The sequence below is a fragment of the Bos indicus x Bos taurus genome, chromosome 6, assembly GCF_003369695.1.
Source record: "Bos indicus x Bos taurus breed Angus x Brahman F1 hybrid chromosome 6, Bos_hybrid_MaternalHap_v2.0, whole genome shotgun sequence".
NCBI classification, from domain to species: Eukaryota; Metazoa; Chordata; class Mammalia; order Artiodactyla; family Bovidae; genus Bos; species Bos indicus x Bos taurus.
In genome coordinates, this window is record NC_040081.1 from 46,807,166 (window position 1) to 46,830,943 (window position 23,778).

The 23,778-nt window shown below is 40.1% G+C and overlaps 1 pseudogene; it reads right to left on the reverse strand.

Annotated features, from left to right (window-relative positions):
* Positions 1-17,125: 17,125 nt before the first annotated feature.
* Positions 17,126-23,109, reverse strand: LOC113894607 (annotated as a pseudogene).
* Between the last annotated feature and the right edge of the window lie 669 nt (positions 23,110-23,778).

The following is a 23,778-nucleotide window of genomic DNA, read 5'->3' on the forward strand; positions in this document are numbered from 1 at the left end:
TTCTTTCAGGGTGAATCAGTTGAACCTCCCATTCAACCGCCTGTCTTCATTTCTAGGGAGAGGAACATGAACTCTAGGGTCAAAATAAACTGCAAATTGTATCCTGAGCTTTGCCACTTTCTAGCTGTTTGGCCTTGAGTAAGTTCATTTGTCCTCTTCGAGCCTCAGTTTCTTCATCCATAAATTGGGGATAATAACAAGTACTTTACTGTATTGCTGAGAGGATTCTATGATTTAATACTTACAACGTCCCTGGTGGCTCAGACAGTAAAGAATGTGCCTTCAGTGCAGAAGACCCAGGTTCGATCCTTGGGTTGGGAAGATCCCTGGAGAAGGAGTGGCTACCTACTCAAGTATTCTTGCCTGAAGAATTCCGTGGACAGAGGAGCCTGGAGGGCCACAGTGCACAGGGTCTCAAAGAGTCAGAGACGACTGAGTGACCAACGTGACTGCTACTAAGGCACTTCCTTCAGGGCCTGGTGTGTAACAATCAGGAACAATATGATGGTCATTATTGTTATTAAAGAAGTCACTACGATTTTACTTGTATGGAAAGTTAATTGTTTTTGTTGTGGTTGTTGTCAACTATTTTCAGAGAGTGTCTCAGAGGCACAGGCTTAAAAATATTATCATTGACACAGAACAAAACAACAGCAAACTATCCCAATAGGCTCCCAAGGCTGATACTTATTTTCAGGCACTGTGACTGTGGAAAGGAGAGAGAGAGGCCAGCAGAATCTTTATTCTCTGAGGTTCCTGGTGCATTTGAAGAGCTTCAAATAGCCTCCCGTGACAGGAGGAGCCGCCAGTTGCCCTCCGCCCCCTGAGGGCAGGAATCCTCTCTTATCTGACAGGGGAAAGGAGTAGCCTTCCTGGCCTCTGTTCTCCCTACATACCTTTGTCCGCCCCAGATACATCTTCAGCTACTTTGCACCCACAGGGATGGTTTCTGGATATCCTGCTCTATTTTTAATGCCAGCTCCAAAAATGGGTCCAGACATCTGTTTAGAGGCCAATCTCTGCAAAAACAGTCTGTTTCGTGTGTGTGTGTGTGGTTCATTGCAAAGCTGGATCTCTGGAGAAGACTGAAGAATATCATAATTTTTGTAGGAGAGCAATGAGCCTGCCTTCCTTGTACTTTTCCCCAGCCTATGTGGGTGAACACCCAGGGATCCTGAGGGCCAGCCCCAGAAAGTGAGGAGGAGCAGGACCTTGGGAGCAATCCTATCCCCTCACCTCACCAATCCCCACACCTACCTTTCTCTCCAGTCTCCAGAATCTTCCTTTCTAGCTTGTGGCAACGTTGGCTTTGAAACAATGAAGTTATTTGCCAGAGACCAAGAATTTTAGTACTTTGTTTTACTCACTCTGTAAAGTTCCTAGCAGCAGTGTGACACAGTAGAGTGCCTAGAGTAGTAGCATGCTTTCCATTGGCTCAAATCCCAGCTGTATTTCTTTCTAGCTGTGCTTCCTTGGGCAAAACACTCAACATCTCAGAGCTCCAGTGATAATATGTGCCCTCAGGGTTGCTTAAGGGTTAAATAACATGGCTTATGAATGATCTCAAGAAACATTACTTTCTGTTATTTCTCTGTGACCTTCTATAAAACCAAATTTCTTAGCAAAGGAGGGAACACAGGTAGGCTAGAAGAATGATAGTGAGGAAGTGACTATAGAGGCAGATAGTGGGGAAGTGACTTATGGCAGAAAGTGAAGAAGAACTAAAGAGCCTCTTGATGAAAATGAAAGAAGAGAGTGAAAAAGTTGGTTTAAAGCTCAACATTCAGAAAACTAGGATCATGGCATCTGGTCCCATCACTTCATGGCAAATATATGGGGAAACAGTGGAAACAGTGAGAGTTTTTATTTTTTTGGGCTCCAAAATCACTGCAGATGGTGACTGCAGCCATGAAATGAAAAGATGCTTGCTCCTTGGAAGAAAAGCCAAGACCAATGTAGACAGCATATTAAAAAGCTGAGACATTACCAACAAAGGTCCATCTAGTCAAAACTATGGTTTTTCCACTAGTCATGTATGGATGTGAGAGTTGGACTATAAAGAAAGCTGAGCACAGAAGAACTGATGCTTTTGAACTGTGGTGTTGCAGAAGACTCTTGAGAGTCTCTTGGACTTCAAGGAGATCCAACCAGTCAATCCTAAAGGAAATCAGTTCTGAATATTCATTGAAAGGACTGATGTTGAAGCTGAAACTCTAATACTTTGGCCATCTGATGTGAATAACTGACTCATTTGAAAAGACCCTCATGCTGGGAAAGACTGAAGGTGGGAGGAGAAGGGGACTACAGAGGATGAGATGGTTGGATGGCATCACTGACTTGATGGACATGAGTTTGAGTAAACTCTGGAAGTTAGTGATGGACAGGGAGGCCTGGTGTGCTGCAGTCCATGGGGTTGCAAAGAGTTGGACATGACTGAGCGACTGAACTGAACTGAGTCTATTAAGTGTGTATAGCACTATATGTAAAAAAAAAAAGCACAATTATTAATTAAAAATACTTTGTAGCTAAAAAATGCTAACAATCACCCAAAACTCAGGGTTGCCACAAACCTTCAATTTGTAAGAAATAAAATAAAATAAGGTATGTGTGTGCAGAATTAAGGTAAGCATTGTGTGAGCTTTTAGGGCTGTAAAAAAAAGCACCACAAATTTGGTGGCTTTAAACAGCAGACATTTATTTTCTCACTGCTCTAGAGTCCAAGGTCTCCAGGTCAAGGGGTCAGCAGGGCTGTGTTGTCTCTGAAGGCTCTAGGGGAGAACCTTCCTCTGTTTCTTCCAGTTTTTGGTATTTTCTGACAATCCTGTGTTCCTTAGCTTGTAGATACATCACTCCAGAAAACACATGGCCATTTTCTCCCCATGTGTCTTCACATTGTCTTTCCACTGGGTCTGTCTCTGTGTTCAATTTTCCCTTTTTAAAATAAAGATAATAGTCATTTTTTTTTTTGCCAATAAAAGTCCTTATAGTCAAAGCTATGGTTTTCCCAGTAGTCAGTATTTCCAGTATGTACAGATATGAAAGTTGGAGCATAAAGAAGGCTGAGTGCTAAAGAACTGATGCTTTTGAACTGTGGTGTTAGAGAAGATGCTTGAGAGTCCCTTGGACTGCAAGGAGATCAAACCAATCAATCCTAAAGGAAATCAATCCTGAATATTCATTGGAAGGACTGATGCTGAAGGTGAAACTCCAATACTTTGGCCACCTGATGTGAAGAGGTAACTCATTAGAAAAGACCCTGATGCTGGGAAAGATTGAAGGTAAGAGGAGAAAGGGATGACAGAGGATGAGATGGTTGAATGGCATCACCGACTCAATGGACATGGGTTTGAGCAAGCTCCAGGAGATGGTGAAGGACAGGGAAGCCTGACATGTTTCAGTCCATGCAGTTGCAAAGAGTTGGACATGACTGAATGATTGAACAACAACAAAAATAGTCATTTTGAATCAGGACACACTCTAATGTCCTTATTATAACTTGAGTATCTGTGAAGATTCTATTTTTCAAATAAGGTCCCATTTATAGGCACTGAGAATTAGAACTTCATTGTATCTTTTCAGGGGACACAACTCAACTCTTAATAGGCATTAACATGTTATTGTATTTTATTTCCTTAGATTTTTTTTCAGTTGAGATACAAGTTAACTTTTTTAAAATAACATAGCCACATTTATTTAAAAATGTGTTCCAATATCAAATGGCAAAGTTCAACAATGTAAAACCCAAATCACTTTTGCATCAACCTAATAATTTTACACCCAGTAGTGCATACGTTTCAGTGCTACTCTCTCAATTCTTCCCACCCTCTCCTTCCCTCCCTGTGTCCATAAGTCTGTTCTCTATGTCTGTGTTTCCATTGCTGCCTTGCAGATAGGTTCATCAGTACCATCTTTCTAGATTCCACACACATGCATTAATACATAATACTTGTCTCTTTCTGACTTACTTCAATCTGTATAGTCGGCTCCAAGTTCACCCACCTCATTAATAAATGCCTTCCTTTTTATGGCTGAGTAATATTCCATTGTGTGTATATATCACAAATTCTTTATCCATTCATCTGTCAATGGACATCTAGGTTGCTTCTATGCCCTAGCTATTATAAACAGTGTTGCAATGAACACTGGGGCACATGTGTCTTTTGACTATGTTTTTCTCAGGGTATATGCCCGGTACTGGGATTCTTAGGTCATATGGTAGTTTTATTCCTAGTTTTTAAAGGAATCTCCAAGGAGAAAATACTTGCAAATGAAACAACTGACAAAGGATCAATCTCCAAAATATACAAGCAGTTCATTCAGCTTAATACCAGATAAACAAACAACCCAATTAAAAAGTGGGCAGAAGATCTAAACAGACATTTCTCCAAAGAAGACATACATATGGTTAATAAACACATGAATAATGCTCAACATTGCTCATTATTAGAGAAATGCAAATCAAAACTCTGATGAGGTATCACCTCACACAGGTCAGAATGGCCTGTCATCAGAAAATCTACAAACAATAAACGCTGAAGAGGGTGTGGAGAAAAGGGAACTCCCTTGCATCATTGGTAGGAATGTAAATTGATACAGCCATTAGGGAGAACCGTATGGAGAGTCCTGAAAAAACTAGGAATAAAACTACCATATTTCCTTAGTTTTGTTTTCAGAGTAATGCAACCTTCTTTTCTTTTTGTCTATTTTCTTAACCTTGGCAACGATTCTTATTTAACTTTTCAGAAGGAGCAAATAAGAACCACTGCCAAGGTCAGGAAAGTAAACTATTTTACTCCTGTCTCATAATGTCTGATAACTGTCTCCCTTATCTATCTATCTGTCCATCTATGTGTTTATATATATGTGTGTCTATCAATTATCTATCCAAAGAAAGGCAATGCCAAAGAATGCTCAAACTACCACACAATTGCACTCATCTCACACGCTAGTAAAGTAATGCTCAAAATTCTCCAAGCCAGGCTTCAGCAACATGTGAACCGTGAACTTCCTGATGTTCAAGCTGGTTTTAGAAAAGGCAGAGGAACCAGAGATCAAATTGCCAACATCCGCTGGATCATAGAAAAAACAAGAGAGTTCCAGAAAACCCTCTATTTCTGCTTTATTGACTATGCCAAAGCCTTTGACTGTGTGGATGACAGTAAACTGTGGAAAATTCTGAAAGAGATGGGAATACCAGACCACCTGACCTGCCTCTTGAGAAATTTGTATGCAGGTCAGGAAGCAACAGTTAGAACTGGACATGGAACAAGAGACTGGTTCCAAATAGGAAAAGGAGTATGTCAAGGCTGTATATTGTCACCCTATTTATTTAACTTATATGCAGAGTACATCATGAGAAATGCTGGACTGGAAGAAACACAAGCTGGAATCAAGATTGCCAGGAGAAATATTAATAACCTCAGATATGCAGATGACACCACACTTATGGCAGAAACTGAAGAGGAACTCAAATGCCTCTTGATGAAAGTGAAAGTGGAGAGTGAAAAAGTTGGCTTAAAGCTCAACATTCAGAAAACGAAGATCATGCCATCCAGTCCCACCACTTCATGGGAAATAGATGGGGAAACAGTGGAAACAGTGTCAGACTTTATTTTTCTGGGCTCCAAAATCACTACAGATGGTGACTGCAGCCATGAAATTAAAAGACACTTACTCCTTGGAAGGAAAGTTATGACCAACCTAGATAGCATATTCAAAAGCAGAGACATTACTTTGCCAACAAAGGTCCATCTAGTCAAGGCTATGGTTTTTCCTGTGGTCATGTATGGATGTGAGAGTTGGACTGTGAAGAAGGCTGAGCACTGAAGAATTGATGCTTTTGAACTGTGGTGTTGGAGAAGACTCTTGAGAGTCCCTTGGACTGCAAGGAGATCCAACCAGTCCATTCTGAAGGAGATCAGCCCTGGGATTTCTTTGGAAGGAATGATGCTAAAGCTGAAACTCCAGTACTTTGGCCACCTCATGCGAAGAGTTGACTCATTGGAAAAGAATCTGATGCTGGGAGGGATTGGGGACAGGAGGAGAAGGGGACGCCAGAGGATGAGATGGCTGGATGGCATCACTGACTCGATGGACGTGAGTCTGAGTGAACTCCAGGAGTTGGTGATGGACAGGGAGGCCTGGCGTGCTGCAATTCATGGGGTTGCAAAGAGTCGGACACAACTGAGTGACTGATCTGATCTGATCAATTATCTATCTAAACATATATTCCTTTTTCACTTGGAACTTTACTGGTGACAGATATATGTGTGAACTCTATGAATGCTTAACTTATATTGGATTCTTTCCTTATTGGAGGGTGAAAAGACACTAGAAGTCATAATTCCATTGGAGAAAAACATGCTTTCCTTAAATAATGAAATAGTCTTTTCATTTAAAAGATTTATTTCCTAGTGAAAGAAACAACTCTATCAGTTGGAACAATGCTTTTATGAGCAAACAATTCAGCAACATTTTCTGGGCCAGCCAATAACAGGGGTAAACACACAACTAATCATTTCAATTTACCAACTGTTCTGAAATTATCTGACCAAGCAGAAAGCATTAATCCGGATCGTGTTACAAATGGACATTGAAATAGGGTCACGAACCTTGGAGAAGATGAGGAAGAATCATCTTCTGTCTGATTTGGAATGGCCTCTTTTATCATTGTTCAGTGTTTTTCCTCTCTTTATTTGTAACTAATGGCATACCGTAGTTCAGGTCTGCTGATCTTAATCTACAAACTAGGCCATTAGCAGCCCCAGTCTGCGTGATGGCATACCAATTAAAATTAGGAGATTAAAGAGTAATGTTCCTTGCCTGAGACCAGTCTGCATACCAATGACAATTTCTCCAGCTATTGAATGAAGAAAGATGGAAATGGCAGTGGGCTTGATACCATTAAATTTAAGGGACATTGAATAGTGAGTGGGGGGCAAGTCAGTCTGCTAGAGGACTGGGAATTAAAATCCAGAGACAGAAGTGTTAATACTTGTTTTACTATTTAATATTCATCCATTTATTTTTACTTTCAATAATTATTAAAACTCCATCTAAATTAGAAGGAGATCAGGCTAATAGAAAAGATAGTCAAATTCTATATTTCTTTATTCCAAATAGAATTTCAGAGCTCCTGTTTTTCTCTCTGTAAAGTAAGAACAAGATACCCAACTCTGTACTACAGCAAAGGATGGAGAGATGGTTTGATGAATGAGATAAGTTTGGGATTGAATCTTAAAATTTTAAAGATGATATCCAAAGAATGATTCAGAAACAAGAAACGGGACTTCACTCAATTTAGCTTAAAAGATTGAAAATTTAATATAGGTTCACCCCATGTAAACCTAGGGCCTATGTACTATGACTCAGTATACAAGCATTTCTGTACCAGCATAGTCTAGACTTCGCTTCCCAGGTGGTACTAGTGGTAAAGAAAGCGCCTGCCAATGCAGGAGACGTGAGAGACTCAGGTTCCACCCCTGGATCTGGAAAATCCCCTGGAGGAGGGCATGGCAATGCATTGCAGTATTCTTGCCTGGAGAATCCCAGTGGACAGAGGAGTCTGGTGAGCTACAATCCATAGGGTCACAAAGAGTCAGACATGACTGAAGTGACTCAGCACACAAGCATGCATAGTCTAGCCTCTGAAATATATCAAATAAGAATATTATTTTCTTGGGTCATTTGAAGATGATTTAAAAATAACCAAATTTGTAAACTCCCAGGTGGATCAGTGGGTAAAGAATCTGCCTGCAACTTAGGAGTCGTGGGTTTGATCCTTGAGTCAGGAAGATCCCCTGGAGGAGGAAATGGCAACCCACTCTAATATTCTCACTAGGATTCTCATTCTCTAGTATTCTCTGGGAAATCTCATGGACAAAGGAGCCTGGCAGGCTACAGTCCACGGGGTCACAAAAGAATCAGATGTGACTTGGCGACTAAACAACAAAAACAATTCATTAGCTAAAGCAACACTTTCACAAATCCCTTTTGTATGTGTCTTAATTCCCAGCCTTCTCTAGATTCTTTTACTTCAACAAACTACTTTAGAACTCTTCCTGATATCTGTGCTCTTAGAATTTTTATCTATCTTGATCCATATTTTCTGACTTTTTTCTGTTGCTGATTCAAGTAAGACTTCTGTTTTCTTCTGCCTGGTCAGAATTTTTCCTTTGCTTCCAGTTAAAAGCAACTAGGTAGCAAAGAGATAAACTTCCTTGAAGTACAAAGGAGGTAAGATGATTGGAAGTGTTAACCAAAATGTCAGAAATGGATAACTGAATGAAATCAAAGGTTTTTATTTGGATTTGTGAGGACTGCAGCCCCGGAAACATAGATTCAGTAAGCACTTCTACTGTGTTGCTCCAGACTTCAAAGTGGGGGAAGCTGATGAAAGGCAGAAATGGCAAGATTATAGTTAGTTACACGAGTTGTTTATCAAGAATTATAGTTGGAGCTGAAAAGAAGAAATGGTGCTTGTTAAGTAGGAATCTGTTGGAGTGGGACACGGTGGCATAGTTACAAGGGGAGACCTTGAGACACAAAGTTTCAGCTGGCATGTGTTTTAAAAACTGCTGGTATCCTTGGCTAGGTACCGTTCACAGAAAGTTCAAGTTCTCAGTGGTGCAGAGATGCATTTGAGACCAGATTCTCAATGGCCTCCTAATCTATTCTTGTACACTGAACTTGGATGTTCCAGTTTAATTTCAATTTGTCATCAGAAGAGATGGGGAGATGAAGGGGGAGGGCAAGGGGCATCTACACACTAGTTCCTCTGGTCCCTGGTGCCCCTGGATCACTGGGGAGCTCCCAGGACCTGGGACAATGTCAGACAACAGCTGTTTCACCTCTCTCATCCTTGGTCAGATGGTCTCTCATTTATGCTTATCTCCTGGCTTTTCGCCAGGTTCTTTGTCATTCATCTGCCTGTATCTGGGTTCTTCACAACAGACCACCTAAAAAGGGCAGCCTTTGTGTTTTTAATGATCTTTCAGAATGAATTGCTTTAATTAAGTGATTCCCAAGAGAGAGAATCTAATAGCCCAATTTGGTGCAGTCATTTACTTCTGGTCCAATAAACTGTAGTCAAAGGAGGCAGGGTCACATGGCAGGTGCATTAGGGCATAATAGAGCTAGTAAGCTTGGCAAGGTGATGATGGTGTGGGGAGAAATAAATAATGTGGTACTCCCAGTACAGAGGATATATTTAAACTTCTTTAAAGTATTATAGTTATTTCAAACTCATTTCAGGCACCAGTACTTTGGACTTGGTACTAGGTCCTGGTTATACACTACTTGTCTTTGGACACAGACACCTAATTTACTTGGATTTGACTTAAAAGCCTGTTTGGAGGTTTCCCCATCTCAGAAATCATTGGACTGCTAATATTCTCCAAGATTATGAAAACTCTTTGTGACAGTTGCAGGGAATTCATCCTTGGAGGGAATTTTTGGAGGGATAAGAAAGGGTTAGTACAATGGGAGTAGAACATAAAATCAGGGGAAGCTCCAAGCCCTCAGTGGTGTATACTGTGGAGAAACTGACAGCTTGATTTTCCTTGATCTGGCAAACATTTCCTTAATCCCAATTGCTGCTGCTGCTAAGTCGCTTCAGTCGTGTCCGACTCTGTTCGACCCTATAGATGGCAGCCCACCAGGCTCCCCCGTCCCTGGGATTCTCCAGGCAAGAACACTGGAGTGGGTTGCCATTTCCTTCTCCAATGCATGAAAGTGAAAAGTGAAAGGGAAGTCGCTCAGTCTGGTCTGACTCTTAGCGACCCCATGGACTGTAGCCTACCAGGCTCCTCCATCTATGGGATTTTCCAGGCAAAAGTACTGGAGTGGGGTGCCATTGCCTTCTCCGTTAAGCCCAGTAGGAAAGCATAAACTATATGCTAATTACAGTTTCTCAAACTATAATTATTGATATTTGGAGCTAACCTTAACTTAGTTGGGCTTCTCTGGTGGCTCAGATGGTAAAGAACCTGCCTGCCAATGCAGGAGATGTGGGTTTGATCCCTGTGTTGGGAAGAACCCCTGAAGAAGGGAATGGCAACCCACTCCAGTATTCTTGCCTGGAGAGTCCCATGGACAGAGGAGCCTGGTGGGCTACAGTCTGTGGGGTCACAAAGAGTCGGAATGACTGAGCGACTAATACATTCACTTTCACTTAGTTATGATATGTGTGTTTATTTGCTTAGTCGTGTCTGACTCTTTACCATTGCATGCATTGTAGCTCACCAGGTTCCTCTGTCCATGAGGATTCTCCAGGCAAGAAAATTGGAGTGGGTTGCCATGCTCTCCTCCAGGGGATTTTCCCAACCCAAGGATAGAACCCAAGTCTCTTGCATTGCACGTGGATTCTTTATTGTCTGGGCCACCAGGGAAGCCCAAGAATACTGGAGTGGGTAGCCTATCCCTTTTCCTAGGGGACTTCCTGACCCAGGAATCAAACCTGGGTCTCCTGTATTGTGGGCACATTCTTTCCCAGCTGAGCAACCAGGGAAGCCAGGTTATGATATAGGTCCCTCAAATTCAACAGGCCATGGTAGTATTCTGAGTTCCCTTCCAAACCTAAACCAAAACAGAAAACTATTTTCTGAAAACCTAAACCAAAACAGAAACAGAAAACTTCCTATTCTGCCTTTACCAATGTGATTCATGCTACCTAATTATTCAAGATAGAAAGTGATGAAAACAATTAAAAAGTAATTATGGAAGATCAAGTGATAATGATGGTGGTGAAGATGATAATGAGTTTTGCTTGTACCATTGCAATAGCCCCTTAACTATTTTATCTACTGCAAGAATAGATGAATTGGAGTGTTATCTCTTTTTAATCCATTTCTAACATGAGCCAGAATTATTTTTCAAAAATTAAAAATATGGCTCCTGATTTTCTAAAGGACAATGTCAAAATTGCTTTAAAAAAGCTCTTTGTTGATTTTTATCCTAATTCACTATCAGAATCTAAGTCTCATTAGACCATGTCTTTTCTCCTTGTATTTATAACTCACTCCAATATCTCCAGGCCTTAGAACAATGCTTGGTACAGAGTTGGTACTCAATAAATTTTGTTTACTAAATTGTATTTTACCATTGCCATTTTCATTCTCTTTCCTTCTGAAATTGATATTTCTTATTTTTCTTATATCAGTCTCCAAGTCCTTTTATCATTTTCTTATTTTTAACTGTGTTTATGTTCATGCATGTTTTTCCCATTTTTCAAATCCACATATTTTCCCTTTACTTCTCACATCATGGTAGAACCCTGATAAGAAAATATCTAATTGAATCTTCCTTTAGATCTGTGTTACTTTCGTCAAGGAAAATAAAAAGAGTGTGTTCCCCTGTAACATCAGAAATATGGCCACCAGTGATATCAGTAGGAATGGCCCCGAGACTCAGACTAGGAGGGCTGGGCTGCACCATTGACTGATGAGAGTGACACCTTGCCTACTTGTTCTGAGTGTCTCATGATCTGCTATCTACAGAAGTGCACCTGCTGAAGGTACTCTGGCTAGTCTCCATTCACGTGTCTAGCTTTTATCTGTTCCTGTGGTTTCTGTGCCTATTAAAGTTCTCAAATAGAACTTTATCATCTTGACTGTTCAGGGGAATGATGTTTTTTCCCTCATCAATGTTAACTTTATTCTCTTAGTTTGTTGTAGGTCTCAGAATGTGACAGTCATTTTACTTAATTATCAAGAGATTGGGCTTACTCCTTCATTTCCTTAAAACCTCCACTATATGAACCCAGATCTGTACCTTTGGGGTTGGAGTAGAGGGGACAAAGAGTTTGTCCTTGACTTAACTTTAGTCTGATGCCTCTGAATGCTCTCCTCAACTAGTTTGAACTTACATGTCCATCTTTGTATCACCCAATTTTTGCAAAAATCATGCTAAATCCCTTTAGAGAGAATCCTCCACCCTCAGTGTTCGATCATCTGATAAGATCCCTCATCCTGTGTGTTCCCCCAGGTGGTATCTGATCATTTCAGTTTGCTTTCAGCAAGAATCCTACTGAATCTGTTTCACCAGAATCCCCTTGTCCGTAATGTTTTCTTGTACTATTTTTTTTTTCCATCCACTGACACCCTACCCTGCTTTTGGGCTACAAATCTCTAGTTTTCCTTGTTATATTCAGATTGAGGCTGGTTCTATACTTGGGTCTTGTTCCCCTTATTGCTATAGTTCCTGAATAAAATCTGTTTTTACTGCTTTAAGTACTGTCCAGTTTTTTTTTCCTTTAACAGAGGATATTTTATGGTTGTATCCAAAGCTCCCTCCATGTTTAGGCAACTAGAACGGAGAATAAGCTTCTTGATAACCTCACAGTAATTTTCTATTCCTGGGAGACACTTCTTGACTTTCAGCTTTCTTTTTCCTCTAGATTTTGATTGCTACACTGAATCTTATTGATCTGGGCCCAGTGACTTTTCAGTTGCAGGAAATATAAACCACTGTGGCTACTTTTAGTAGAATGAGTTTTAATATAAGAATCTAGTGCTTACACAATCTTTGGAAGGGCTATGTTTCAGACGTGGGCCAGCCCCTGGAAATGACCTCCAGAACAAGCCTGTTAGGCTTGCTATCAGGGAAACTGTTCATTGTGCCAACAATGTGGGGAATGAGGAGACTGCCCTTGGAACAGTGTCCCCAGGAACACATCACCTTGTCTGTGATTCAGGGTTAACTTCCTGGCTTTTTCTACCCCACTCACGTGAGGCTAAGGGCTAGACCTCAAATGCTCCTACACATAGTAAATCCCAATATATTTCATGACCATGTTTGCAATGGCAAATACCAAGGAAGAAGGAAGCCCTGTTTTTCATGCTCACCTTCTAAAATCTCATGACAAAATATCAGGGCAGTATTTAAGATTTAATGGAAACCAGTTTATATCCAAAATGTGTCTTCAAGGGAGTCCGGGAAATGTGGCTCTTAGCTGTCCACAGTTTAAGAAGGAAGCTGGAAAGGATGGTGAGTCAGTTCATCTAGCAGAACCTGTCACCAGTGATTGATGTCACTATCAAACATCAGGATTATACTAGCAGCTCTCATCTAGACTTCAGAATTTCAAAGGTGTGGCTGGAAAGTATGATGTTTTTTCTGCAAGTGGAAGTATTACATCCCATGAGATCCTGTTTGTTAGCTCTGGCTTCTTGGGCCAGGGAAGAATCCCTAACCCAAGGCAGTAAATCAATTCACTAAATTAAATCTTAATTTTTTTGGGGGGGGGAGGGTTTGATTTTGAACTAAGATGCATAGTAGGTGATTTAAGTAAAGAAGACCCGATCTGAAAGATCAGAGGCTGATGTCCGCGTTATGGGCAAAGTGGAGGGTGAGTAAATAAAGCAACTCAGGAAGAGGAATAAGAGAACAGAGAGCTCATAAACAGAGATGGAGATAGGCCCCCGAGAAACAGAAGACTCAGTTTCTAAATTTACAATTTCCAGGAAGGCCCAGCTCTGTTTAATTTCTTGTCTTTGAATGCCGAAATGCCTATTGTATCCTTATAGGAAGGATAACTCTCCCCTTCCACTACTCTATTTTTCTAGAGCTAGTTTGAATTTCTGTTTCTCACAATAGAAAGTTGATTATAGTAAAATTTACAACTTTTAAATAATATTTATTTAAATGTTAGGATTGTGTTAGAGAAAAACTGTCCACATGTATTATTATCCTCAATTTTCCAGGTTCTTCTCTCTCTGCTCCCAACAAGAGAAAGATTATTGTTGGCTGAGAGAGTCAACATATTAGGCCAGTCAACATTAGTGATCCATGTAGGAACCACAGAGGATATGTGAGGGAAAAAGTTTTTGGTCATTCAATAAAAAAAAAAAAAAATCACCGTTGGTTGAAGATGAAGGTGAGAGAGAAGTATAGAGAAAAGGAGAGATTGTGATGGATTACAAGTGGGTTTGACATCCTTTTTAAATACTTTGGTAGTTGTCCTATTTTTCTTTGAGTAGAGTCTTCTGATTGGGTCCTGCAAAGACTGTGGACTTAAAAGTGCCACATCTGCAAAGATTACATGTTTTTATAAAGAAACTTCTGGTATATTTTGGCAACAAGTTGAAATATATATGTATATTCCAACAATACTGAAATGTTATATATTCATACCCTTGCATATATGCATATCTCCGAGAATAAAAATATTTGGAAAGTCCTCCTACCCCTCCTCTTCATTCATAGAACATTGAGTTCATATTGCTTTGGGGACAGGTTGTGGGGAGCATTTGTCTAGAAGGTGTTATATGGTCTGTCTATATAAGGTGGCCTGTTCTGCAAGAGATGCCTAGTTCAAATGACTAAACTGGTTTTGGCCATAAACATGATTAAGGTCCATAATAATCATGAAAACAAAATTTTCAAGAGGATTTAATTGTGGTTTGGATAGGTATAAACGTTAGTGAGTGGAACAGATGAGCATATCCTTTTAAGATAAATGCTTGTATGGACAATGAACAAGTACATCTAAAAGCTATTTCACGGGGAATTTTTTTCACTGACTCATTGGCTGGTTTTATCTACATGCAGAAAAGTACTTTAACCCTGCACCTTACAAATAGTCACTTGGAATGGTTCAATGTCCTTTGCTTGGCAGAGAGACAAGACATCTCTGTGTCTTCTGTGTGGAGCACACTGTATTATAAAAATTGCAAACCCTTCTTTGTTTTCTGGGCAAATAACATGCTTAGGGAGCTTCCCAGGTGGTGCTATTGGTAAAGAACCCACCTGCCAATGCAGGAAATGTAAGAGAGCCAGGTTTGATCCTGGGTGGGGAAGGACCCTGGAGGAGGAAATGGCAACCCACTCCAGTATTCTTGCCTGGAGAATCCCATGGACAGAGGACCCTGGTGGGCTAAAGTCCATGGGGTCTTGCAAAGAGTCAGACATGACTGAAGTGACTTAGCACACACACACACACCATACCTAGGACCAACTGTAATACAAACTGCAAAGTAACATCTGAGTTTCTGCAAGGCTAAAGGTATTGTTCACTCCCTGCTTGAAGATGTGGCCTTCCCAAACTAAGATGCTGTTGGGTTTAGTTTAAGAACCAGGAAAGACCAGTGTTTGTAAATAATCCTTTGTAATGATAGTTCTTTTGAAATGGCAATGGAAGCACCAGAGCAAGGTGTTTATTTTTAATTATTATTATTATTTAACATAAAGAATGTCATTGGGGAAGAGCCCATGCCATGCATCTGGATCCACCCTGTGTAACACCTTGCTTCTAGTGAGATTTGTATCTGCTGTGGTGGATTATAAGTGGCTTTGAACTATTTTTTTTTCCCCTGCACTATGAGGCATGTGAGATCTCAGTTCCCTGACCAGGGTTTGAACCCATGCCCTGTTGGGTGGAAGTGCATAGTCTTAACCACTGAACGGCCACAGAAGTCCATGAGCTACTTTTTAATCACTTTAGTAGTTGTGCTGGTTTTTTTTTATTGGATAGGGTGTTTTGATTGAACTATACGACTCCAGGTTTATAATGGCCAAATCTACACATACTTTGGCTACCTGATATGAAAAGCCAAATGATTGGAAAAGACCGTGATGCTGGGAAAGATTGAGGGCAGGAGAAGGGGGTGACAGAGGATGAGATGGTTGCATGGCATCACTGAATCAATGGACATGAGTCTGAGCAAACTCCAGGACATAGTGAAGGATAGGGGAGCCTGGCGTGCTGCAGTCCATGGGGCTGCAAAGAGTCAGCCGTGACTTAGCGACTGAACAACAACAACAACAAAGACTGTGGTGGTTCCATTGTTTTTTTCCTTTATTTAATTAGCTAAGTTCCTTCTCCGGTGGCTCAGGGGTTAAAGCGTCTGCCTGTGATGTGGGAGACCCAGGTTTGATCCCTGGGTTGGGAAGATCCCCTGGAGAAGGAAATGGCAACCCACTCCAGTAATCTTGCCTGGAGAATCCAATGGAGGGAGGAGCCTGGTGGGCTACAATCCAGGGGGTCGCAAAGAGTTAGACACGACTGAGCTACTTCACTTTCACTTTGGCAGAGAACAAAAGAGGTCTCAATTGGTACTTTAAAGATGATTTAATGAAAAATTATTTATAAGTGTGTGGGCAGGGTTCAGAGTCTCAATTAAAAGGACTGAAGTATCTCAGAACCAATGAGCAGAGAATCTCAAAGTCCAGGCAGACGTTCCCAAAGCCTGGACTAGCTGAAATGCATATTCTGGGCTAGCCCTCATGCCCTCGAGCCTGGAGCCCAAAACGACCTAAAAGCAGTGCTATCAGGAGAAGCCGAGCCAGGCAGAGAGTCCAAACCCATGAGATAATCTGAAAGAGTTAGAAGAAAGTGGAAAACAAGGTAAACTTTTAGGAACAGAATGTGGATATTTTACTTCAGTCAAAGGTTGAGAGGAGTGCTGGGAAGATTTTCTTAGTTTTCGTAGAATAAAAGAGTCAATATGGTTGAGATGTCTACCTCCTGTCCCGTTGTTACTGAAAAATCAAGCCGGTTAAGACCTGAAGTAACCAAAGCTGACTGAGCCTCACTGTCGGTAATTTGGTGGAGTGCTGTATCTCATGTCTTCCTTTGCAGTGTACTGACGATGTCACATAACCCTATAGTAATTTTTTCTGGATCCATTTTTATTTCCTGATTCATTTAAATTAAAGATAATTTAGTTTTCAGTCTCTCATTTTGCATGAATGTTGATTAAGAAAGTTACTCACTTTTTGCTCCCACAGTGTTTGGCTACCTCATCTAAGGGCTTGGGGATCAGAAGGTAGAATGAAGTGACATGTAATAATGTCACTCCTGTGCCAAGAAACCCTTGAGTCATGGGTGTTGAACACATTTAAGTTTATTTCTTTCTTCAAGCACACTGTCGTGTAGGCAGGGTGGCTCTTCTTTATCTTTTAGCTATACCATCTGGAACAGGTGGCCACCAATGTAACCAGTCACAGAGAGATATGGGGTATCCTGTGAAAGTTTTTTTTTACAAAATTTTATCCTTAAATTTACAATAGGTTCCAAGACAATACTTCATTCTAGCTATAGGTGGCAACAGATATTATGGCAGGGAACACAGATGTTCAAACAGGAATGGAACTAGGGCTCATCATTGCCTCAGGCACAAGGAACAGTTTACTTTTTGCCAGATTTCCTAATTCCACCTGTAGCCAGATGACTTTTTCCTATGCCTTTGCTTTTAGCTCCTCAAGTTTCTTCTGCCCCTCCTTCTGTTTCTGACTGAATGCCTTGTCCAGCTCCTCAGCTTGCTTCTTTATTGGGCTGCTTCTTGCCACCTTCGAGGCCTAATATGACACCTGCCTGAGATGTTTATAACTGTGAGGATTATAGCCATTTCACTGGCTGGAACTCAGTCAGATAGCCTCAATCCAAAGGAAGTTTGAAAGTAAAATTTTTCTGGATGTTCTGGAAGAGGAAACAATAGGTCACTACTGTAGTCATGGAAGGGCTTTCCTGGTGGCTCAGCAGTAAAGAATCTGCCTGTAATGCAGGAGATGTGGATTCTATCCCTGGGTCATGAAGAACCCCTGGAGAAGGGCATGGCAACCCACTCCAGTATTCTTGCCTGGAGAACCCTATGGACTGAGGAGCTTGGAGGGCTATGGACCATAGGGTTGCAAACATTCTGACATGACTGAAATGACTGAGCATGCACACATAATCATGGAAAAAGAAAACTCAGGAATCTGGGAAAAAACTCAGGAAGAAGATCTCCTTCTTAGACAGCTAGTGTATAGTTTTGTTATGTTTCTATAAGTCCTAATCCACTGATGGGGATCCTTTTGAAGTCGGGGATTAAAGACCAGAAAGTAGCTGTAGAAATAATTTGGGTTTAATATAATAAGAGGTAGAACCTCTTATTACTACCAAAGAATTGATGCTTTTGAACTGTGGTGTTGGAGAAGACTATTGAGAGTCCCTTGGACTGCAAGGAGATCCAACCAGTCCATTCTAAAGGAGATCAGTCCTGAATATTCATTGGAAGGACTGATGCTGAAGCTGAAACTCCAATACTCCTACCATCTGATGCAAAGAACTGACTCATTTAAAAAGACCCTGATGCTGGGAAAGATTGAAGGTAAGAGGAGAAAGGGATGACAGAGGATGAGATGGTTGGATGGCATCACTGACTCAATGGACATGAGTTTGAGTGAACTCTGGGAGTGGGTGATGGACAGGGAGGCCTGGCCTACTGCAGTCAATGGGGTCGCAAAGAGTTGGACACGACTGAGCAACTGAACTGAACTGAGGTAGAACCACGATGCTAAGTACTGAGAAAGAGGAAATGGATTAAGAACAACTATATTGCTGAGAATCTACAGTACTGGGAAACTGATCTGTAGACAAAAGAGAGGGGCAAATGAAAAATTATTTTCAAGAATGCCTAGCTGCATAGACATAAAGATGGTGATTCCTACGTCAATGGTAGGAAAATGTGAAGAGCTGGATTTATTGGAATCCAAGATGATAAAATTGAGTTTTGATATCTTGGTTTGAATTCCAAGCAGAACAATCCTGGGGTTGCTTGAAGAAGTATCTGAGAGCCAAATCCATGGTAACTTAAACCATGGAAGCAAGTGAATACTTAGAAGCAGATGAAAGCATAACTACATATAGAGAAAGAAAGATTCTAGAACCAAGTTTTGAAGAATATTCTCAGGCAATGCAAAATCAAATATAGCATGTCATAGGTTCTGCTTATAAGAGAATCCAAAACAAGATAAGAATGATTTCAGTAAATTAAGATTTTAAAATTAATTTTTTTTGCTGTTTTAATCATTCCTTTTAATTGATACATATTTTTTTTTTTAACATTTGGGATACGTGATATATGATACCCGATACCTGTTTATTTTTCAGAGCAAAGCAGTTGTCATTTAATTCTATATATTCTATAAAGTAAAACAATGATTTGCTTATTCCTTTTCCCTAGGGCAAATAATTATTTTGTAGAGCCCTAATCTGTAACCTATGCCTTTGTCTGTATATCTATATAGAACAATAGCTATCTAATCCTATACTATTAAGGAATTATTTTTAACTTTCTCAAAGTTACATGGCTCCCTTCTCTCTAGCCAGTTTTTAAAATAACCATTTCATTGAAAATAATTGGATGAGTTATGACAATGAACCAGGTCTGTGAAATGTATTTTCTGTCTTGAGTTGTTCATTTGCTTGCATGACTCTAACCTGTCTTGAAGGCAGATTAACAACAATTAACTCCAGAAGAAAAGTAAAATAATTAATAATGAATTTTAACAGATGGCACAGTAGCTAAAATATGTGTGTGGTAGGAAGCAGAAGAGACTAGTACTCGGAGGAGATAATTCTGAGACATTTTATTTTTCTTGGTGTGTTGCATAACTGAAAGACTCTTTCATGATGGACTTTGAAGAAATCCTCTTAGTTTAAAACCCTTGATAGGAATGCACAAGTGGCCTTCTTTAACTACAGACTCTGAACTATCTCTTGGTTTTTCTATAGGAAAATATCAGTAAGGATTAAAAAAAAAGAAGATTAGAAAAAAGTATTTTCTGAAACAAGTTGTTTTAAGAGAATGTGGAGAAACTGGTTTCAGACTGAGGAAGACCAATCTCTTATCATTTTCACAAACTTGAAAAGTTTCCCGAGGCACCGGGAGCCTGAGCAGAATGACTATAGTTTTGCTTATCACTCATTGTTTGGTAATGAAAGTAGATATGTTCGAATGTGTTGTGATAATTATTAGCTGGAGATTTTTCCTGGGAGCTTGTCTGGTGTGTGTGTGTAAAGAGATGAAAAGACTCTTGGATTTAGGCACTGTTATTGAATTAAAAATTATAAAAAAGATAAGATACTTTGCCTTCAGGTAGAGACAATCTAGTCTCTTCTTTTGATTGTTTATATACCCCAAATATAACAGAAAGCAATGAATGTGGGTGGAAACACAGAATGCAATATGCACAGAATATTATTTTATGATTTGCTTTTTTATTCAACAAATATTCAGCCAAGCCAAAGGTGAGGAGGGGCTGAAATACAGCCACCATTCTGCTTGACACACCGTGTCCTCTAACAACTTCACAGTTGCATCTGCCCTAAAGAAATTTGTTCTACTTTTCATAGAAGATCTCTCCATGGACCAAGCCAACTGTCCGTGCAGAAACATCTGCTGAAATAAGGTACTTTTTTCTTTTATTTTTGCACAAAGGTTACTTAATAATGCCATTGGCAGCAACATGGACGGACCTGGAGATTATCACACTAAGTAAAGTACGGCGGCGAAAGGCAAATGTCATATGATATCACTTATGGAATCTAAAAAATGATACAAATGAACCTTTCTACAAAACAGAAAAAAACTCACAGGCATAGAAAACAAACTAGGATTATCAAATGGGAAAGAGGATGGTGGAGGGGCATGTATTAATTAAGAGTTTGGGATTAACAGATACAGACAACTATAAGTAAAATAGATAAAAATACAAGGACCAACTGTATGGCACAGGGGAATATATTTTAATCTTATAATAATAAGATTTTTTATAGTTTAAAAATTATAATTTTAAAAAATAATTTTTAAATCTTTTAATAATTTAAATCTTATAATATTTAAATCTTAAAACTTATGATGGAAAAGAATCTGAAAAAGAATAATAATTTTTAAATCTTTTAATAATTTAAATCTTATAATATTTAAATCTTAAAACTTATGATGGAAAAGAATCTGAAAAAGAATGTGTGTGTGTATATATATATATATATATATCAGATCAGATCAGATCAGTCTCTCATTCGTGTCCGACTCTTTGCGACCCCATGAATCGCAGCACGCCAGGCCTCCCTGTCCATCACCAACTCCCGGAGTTCACTCAGACTCACGTCCATCGAGTCAGTGATGCCATCCAGCCATCTCATCCTCTGTTGTCCCCTTCTCCTCCTGCCCCCAATCCCTCCCAGCATCAGAGTCTTTTCCAATGAGTCAACTCTTCACATATATATAAATATGAATTACTTTGCTGTAAACCTAAAACTAATAAAATGTTGCAAATAAAAAAAGAAAAAAGCAAAGACTCAACAAATCCTGAGTGTGACTCCAGCTGTCATTCTGAAAGTCCAAAACTTAACACGAGTTCTTGTTTATAGACCCTGAAAGCAAAAAGGATTGAAAACATTTTGTATAAACTGATTTTAAGAATGTATTTTGTAACAGGGAGTAAAAGGGGACAGAGTACCTGTATATTGGCACTCAGGTTTAAACAGTTTAGATTTCTTACTTCTTTTTTCATTTCTTTCTTTTTGTCTCTGGACACATCTGGGGAGTTAATAGAGAAATCCTTCAGTGTTCTCTGAATGTGACAGACTTTGTGTCTCAGTTGATTAGAAAGTCAAGCTGTGCTAATGATGGGGACAACCTTGTCAGGGTTGATTGGTGTAAAGGTCTCTAGAGGTTAGTACATGTCTCAGGATAGGGACCTGTTCACCTCTATGGAAGATGATTCTAACACATCTCTGAGGAAAGGAGAATCAAAGTTCCAGGCAGAGCAAGGAGGCTACCTGGGTCAAGAGAATACATGCAGAGGGGGAACTGGGGCTTTGGATGTCATGTCTGTTGCTGAGGGAACTGGCATCTGATTTCAGAAGTACCAAAAGAATCAGAGATTAAACAAACAAACAAAACTACACTGGGACGGCCCAGAGGGATGGTATGGGGAGGGAGGAGGGAGGAGGGTTCGGGATGGGGAACACATGTATACCTGTGGCGGATTCATTTTGATATTTGGCAAAACTAATACAATTATGTAAAGTTTAAAAATAAAATAAAATTAGAAAAAAAAAAAACTACAGAAAGCTGCATGTGCCTTGACATTTTATATTACACTTAGAAAGTTTAGGAAGGCTTTGGTGAGCATCTCAAAACATCTGTGTTATTACTTTACAGATCAGGAAACTGATGATAAATTTAGCATTTGGGCTAGAACCTAGATCTACTGGCAGATTTCACTTCACAATGTAGAATTAGGGTTAAAGGAAGGGGAACATTCAATCAAATGTTGTGCATACATCACACCTGATTAAAATTGGCAATTCAGTTCAGTTCAGTCGCTCAATCGTGTCTGACTCTTTGCAACCCCATGAATTGCAGCACGCCAGGCCTCCCTGTCCATCACCAACTCCCTGAGTTCACTCAAACTCATGTCCATTGAGTCAGTGATGCCATCCAGCCATCTCATCCTCTATCGTCCCCTTCTCCTCCTGCCCCCAATTACTCCCAGCATCAGAGTCTTTTCCAATGAGTCAATTGGCAATTAGGCTCTAACTAAAACCAATGGAAGAAAAATAACCAATTCAGTATTTGAAAACCTTATATGTGGGAGTTCAAATGATAACCAGATCTCTAGAGAACAAGAGGCCATAGAAAAACAAGAAACGAGCACTTGTCTGAACTTCTTACATTGTTCTAATTCAGGCTGAGCCTTGCTTGTTGGACTCAAGCAGGGGTTCTGGGAGTTCTGGCTAAGTGTGGGTGTGGAACAAGCCTTGGCACACGATTATAAAATGAGGACCTGAGCGAGGTCAGGAATTTAATATCCTTGGGTGATGCTGAGTTTGAGAGCCCACACAGACAGAATGCCCAAGCAGCTACCTGACAATATTGGTCTAAGTAGTAGAAATTGAATATGAGGCAACTGGCAGAAAACTTGGTACAGCAGAGCAAGAAAGGCTAGGTTAGATGGAAGGTGGTGAGTTGATTATGGGTTGACATTATGGGAACTTTAAAAGAAAAGCCTAATGCCATACCTGAAGGTGGGGACGGAAACCTTAGAGGTGCTAAGCCAGTTTGGATCTCTGTCTGTGGCTGCTTAGAGGAAGCTGAATCATGAGATGGAGGATATGGAAAGGAATAGGTGTCCTGGGGTTTGATGTCTGATTTAGGAAAATGCCCACTGGCCCACTGTGCAAGGGTGGGTAAGGGTGGTTAGAGTACAAGATACTGACTGGGAAGATCTATTGCCTGTACCTTTTTCTTCAGACAACAAATATTTATCAAGCACCAATTTAGTACCAGCTACCCAGGATGCAACTGTGAGCATGACAGACAGTATCCCTATCTTCATAATGCTTATTATATTTACAGAAAGGAAATAAGCAGGTAGATACATGAATAAAAGTAAGTCCAAATATGCTATGAAAACAAACAAACCATAGAGTATTAAATAATGGAAGAGATTCTTTAAAGTAGATGGTTTGGAAAGATCTACATGATAAGGGGATGTTTAACCTGATGAAAAGGATTTGCCTGTTTGGAGAACTGCTGAAAAGCATTCCAGGCATAAGAAAGAGCAAAAAAAAAAAAAAAAAGAAACTGAGGAAGGAAATACTTCAAGGAACTGTCTAGGAACTGTCAAAAGGGCAAGTTACTAGAGCAGGGTTTGCATGGGGAGTATGGCATGAGGTGAATTTGGAGGTGTCAGAAGAGGGGACCGTGTTGTACGTTATGGGTTTGGGTAAGGGTGGAAGCCAGGGTGGTGTCCTGTCACACTTTCACGTGGCCCCTCCACACACTGTACTAGGATTAGTCCGTGTGACCAGTAGAATATGGTAGAAGTGATGGTATGGGACACCAGGGATTAGGTTATAAATAATACCATGGGCTGTATTTTGGGTGTGTGTTCTCCCTCTCTTTCTCTTTTTCTTATTCTCTCTTTCTTGGATTATCTGCTCTGGGGGAAACCAGCTGCCATCTTGTGAACAATCTTATAAAGAGGCTCACGTGGTAAGAAAAT